The sequence below is a fragment of the Rhinatrema bivittatum genome, chromosome 12 (assembly GCF_901001135.1).
Source record: "Rhinatrema bivittatum chromosome 12, aRhiBiv1.1, whole genome shotgun sequence".
Taxonomy (NCBI): Eukaryota; Metazoa; Chordata; class Amphibia; order Gymnophiona; family Rhinatrematidae; genus Rhinatrema; species Rhinatrema bivittatum.
Genome location: NC_042626.1, coordinates 50,817,617 through 50,822,234, shown reverse-complemented (window position 1 = coordinate 50,822,234; position 4,618 = coordinate 50,817,617).

Sequence of the window (4,618 nt, the reverse complement as noted above, 5' to 3'; positions counted from 1 at the left end):
GAGTGAAGTGATCAAATTTACAGTTGACCCAAAATTATTCCAATTTGCTAAAAGAGCAGCAAATTGCGAGGAACTGAAGAAGGACATTGTGAGACAAGGACCCTAAGTAACTGAACGGCAGATGAAATTTAATGTGGAAAAGTGCAAATTGATGAACATAGGGAAAAATAATCCTAACTCCAGTTACATGACGCTTGGTTCTGTAATGGCATCACTACCACTGAACAATACATTGAAATCACTGGTGCAGTGTACGGCGGCAGTCAAAAACGTAAACAGAATGATTCAAAAACGAATGAAGAATAAAACAAATCTCGTAACGCCTCTGTACTGAGTCATGGTGTGACCACACCTTGAATACTGTGTGCGGTTCTGGGCACCCCCATCTCACAAAAGACATAGTGGAACTAGAAAAGGGGCAGAGGAGGGTAACAAAAATGATAAAGAGGATGGGACATCTCTCCTATAATGAGAGGCTACACAGGCTAAGGCTTTTCGGCTTGGAAAAGAGATGGCTGAGAAGGGACATGATAGATGTTTATAAAATCACGAGTGTATTGGAATGGGTAAATAAAGGATGGTTATTTACCCTTTCAAACAATACTAAGACAGGAGGTCACGCCAAGAAACAGCCAGCGGATTAAAAAATAAACCTCAGAAAGTACTTTTTCACTCATGACCATCAGGCCGTGGAATCTATTGCCAGAGGATGTGAGCAAGGCGACAAGCAGAAGTTTGGCCAAGCTCCTGGAGGAAAGGTCCATAACACATTATTAGCCAGGTAGAGCTGGATCGGTCACTGACTGAGATGGGATGCTGGGCTCGGTGGGCCTTGGTTTGACCCAGGATGGCAATTCTTATAAATCAGAACCAAGGCTGCAATCTATTGCTATGAGCCTTCATTTATTTATTTATTATCGCTTTTTTTATACTGACGTTCGTAGGTACATCACATCGCTTTACACAGAACGGGAGACAGAAAATGAATGCTTACATATCACATGTTAAAACATTATTTATCTGCCTTCATCCCATGTTTCTGCTGCCAAGAAATGAGTTTCTTTTCACTTTTGTGACTAATTCACAAAATGAGGATGGCATAACCATTGTATCCCTGATTTTTCCTTCTCTCTTCCCCCAGGTTATTAAAGCATCTGCACCATGTAATGCACAACATAGATCATTAAAACCACCAGGCAGCACATGCTGCATGGCCCACTACAATAGCACCCTCTGTTGGGCACTTATGGCAACACACATTTCAGTCTGCATGGCTGCAAGGGTGCTTGTGCTGCAATTCTTTAATCCCTGCAGCTCACTTACATATTTTTCATACTGAAGGACTTCCTGCTACCCAACTGGCTGTGTGTGTTTTTTTTTTTTTTTACAAATAAAATAAAGGCAAAAAAAAATACTGCAAATGCTGGAAAAACTTACAATTGGAAATGAACAGGACATTTTGGTGCATGGCCTGAGGACAAACAAGTTTGGAAAGGTATAACCCCCTTCTGGTCGGCACACAAGGTCCAAATGGGTTCTCTGGGACAGCAAACAGCACATGTGCCCTGCACCAAGACAGAGAGATGGGCCTAGTCTCTCCTTATACCACCCTTTCACCAGGACACCAAGAGCACATAAAAAAATAAAATAAATAAAAGGAACTTATTTAATGCTTCTGCTCAATCCCCTAAATCGATCATCAGCTGTGGTGCAGCAGAAAAGATAGTCAGATGAGGGCACCATGCAGCCCATTCTACGGTGCAGGGTCCGGATGTGCTGCCATTCCCGGCCCTGGTGGATCTGGTAGACAAACACCACTCCATCCCATTTCACCAATCCCAGGGTGTCCTCTCTCCACTTTTAAGGAGCGTTCACATTTGTGACCCCCCCCCTTTAAAAAAACAAAAAAGCAAAAACAAAACAACTTTTCTTGGTTTGTCTTAACAGTTTGGTGACGGGTTTGCCGAAAGTCTAAAACAAAAGACTAAAATCTAATAGATTTAATTAAAATTCATAGACAATACACTTCTAGCTACAGTTCAGGACAGGCTACCTGTTAATTACAACCTCTGTAACATTGCCGCTGAATAGCCGCATACAATGAAATACTTAAACTGGATAACACTTATCCAGCTAAGTCTAGAAGTGCTCAATAGCAAGTCTAGACTTGGCCAGTTAACTTATCCAGCCAAGTATCAATATCGCTACTTAGCCAGATAAATCTAAGTTATCTGGCTACGAGATACCTGTGTAGAAGACTTATCCAGCTATTTAGCAGCTGAGTTTACATGGATCGTCAGTGGCTGCTCGCTAGCTCGATAAGTACTGTTTAGCTGGCTATCTCCCATTTGAATATCAGGCTCACTATGCTTAGTCTGTTACGGATTGCATTGGCGCTGAGAAGTGAATTTCTAAACAATCTTGGGTGTTCTATTAAGGTTCAAGGAGATGGCTTACAATTTTTTTTTTTAAATAAATTCTCACGGTGCCTAGTGAGGCTTAAAACCTGCCTCTCTCTCTCAAACAAGGAGACGCATGCAGTGCTGTCTGGCAGCGGCCACACCTGCAGGTGAGAACGGACTTCAGGTTTAGGGGAAAGAATCCGAACTGCAGCCTTGCGCTTGTGAAGTTTCTACTGGGTCTCCCCTCCTGATACCAGGTTCAGACTGGCTGACGTTCCCTACCACAGCCCTGCTGCAAAGTGATTTACTGCTGCCCTCACAGTAATAGCCCTGTCAAGAAACACCAATTGCTGCAACTAACTTTGTAATTGTTACTACATGTTCACTTTACTTTTGGTTTAGAGTAATATAGGGTTTGGGGGAAAGAGAGGGGAGGAATAAAATATTTATACGTTTTACTGTAAATTTGACTTGGATTTCACTTCCATGTATTAAAAACACGGCCGTGTCGGGGTCCTTGAGTGTTTTATATCTTCTATGACTGTGTACTTAGAAATATGTATTTCCACATTGTTAAGAGATATTGGTCAGTATATTGTTTGCCACACATTTCTTTTCATTGTATGTTCTCTACATGGGTGTTAAAAAAAATTAACACAATCAGAAATTAATTTAAAAAAACGAGATGGGGAGTTTACAACTTTCAATTTTTTTTTTTTTTTTTTTCTATTTAAAAGCATTTACTATCCATTTATAAAAGAACAACTGTGCTAAGCGCAGTACAACAACGCAATGCCATTAGTTGCAGTTTTGGGTGAGATCTGTCCACTTTTGGACCGGGGTGAACAGTTCTGCCCATGCGAACTGGCTCTACCAATGCAAAATTCTGCAATCACAAGGAACAACGCCAGGCAATGTGTTTGTTTTAGAAAATGGTGCCCCTGTTGTGGCCAAAACCCAACGAGAACGACGCTCGGCTGGACTTTGTACAAAAGCACATTGGTAAGAAATGTGATTGTAGGTACTCGACTTAAAAATTGTAAACAAAAAACATGTTTTCATTACTGCAAACTGGGCCACGCCTGCGCTTCCTCCCGGACAAGGAGAGGCGGCGCAGCCGATAGGACGGTAGGACCGGCTCCCTGCTTCACCAACAAAGCACCAGAGAAACAATCCCATGACATGAGGCCGGAACATCATCATATAGGAGCGCGAGAAAGCCGAGGGATCGAACAATCCCGAGTCGCTTGCACTGGGAGGAGCTCCACAGAACGGAAAGCGCAAGAGAGGAGAGGATTGAGGGTGGAGTTTTTTTTGTAAAAAGGGTCTGTTATTTGACAAGCCTTCAAAACTTTTCTGGCTTCTTTATGGCAAGAAGCAACAGAAAAAAAAAAGCAACAGAACGAACAGCCTTATAAAGATTAAGATTGATTCATACACACTGCACTGCTTCTTAATGATTTTTTTTTTTTTTATAAAAAAAGACTAAGAATGGGTTTTTGGTTTTTTTTTTTTAATTTGGGGGAAGGGGTGTGTGAAGCAGTTTGTGGGTGTGGGGGTATTTTAGGGAAGCACGTTGAGAGGGTAAGAGGAATGGACATTTGTGGGTTTCTGTGTGTGTGTGAGTTTTGGGGTGCCTGACGACGGTGTAGTTTTTCAACTGTGTGAGCGAACACAAACATGGGAAAGTTTCTTTGCTGTGGAAAGTTATGCGGGCAATGAAAAAAGTTACGCATGTACACTTCTACAGCCAGGGTATGTACGAGCTTGCTCACAGAGTTGAAAATGTATACAGAAGTTGGCAGCTGAAGCACACACACATCCAACCTTAACAGCCACACACTCTCCTCCACATGACCCACATATACACACTACTTACACTAAACATCCTCTTCACATACACTCCCTCCAGCCACCAATCCCTCCACCCCAAAACTCACACACACACCCCCCCCCTCATACAGAGAAACCCACAAACATCCATTCCTCTTACCCTCTCAACATGCACCCCTAAAATACCCCCACACCCACAAACTGCTTCACACACCCCTTCCCCCAAATTAAAAAAAAGACAAAAACCCAATTATTTGGGAAATGGTCAGCTACAGCCAAATATGGTAAATGCATAAAACATAAGCCAGAGGGCTAGTAAAAATGGCTGGCCCATGCAAGTTTTCATCTCACCAGATGCCCATGAATTCAAGCTGTCCCCAATC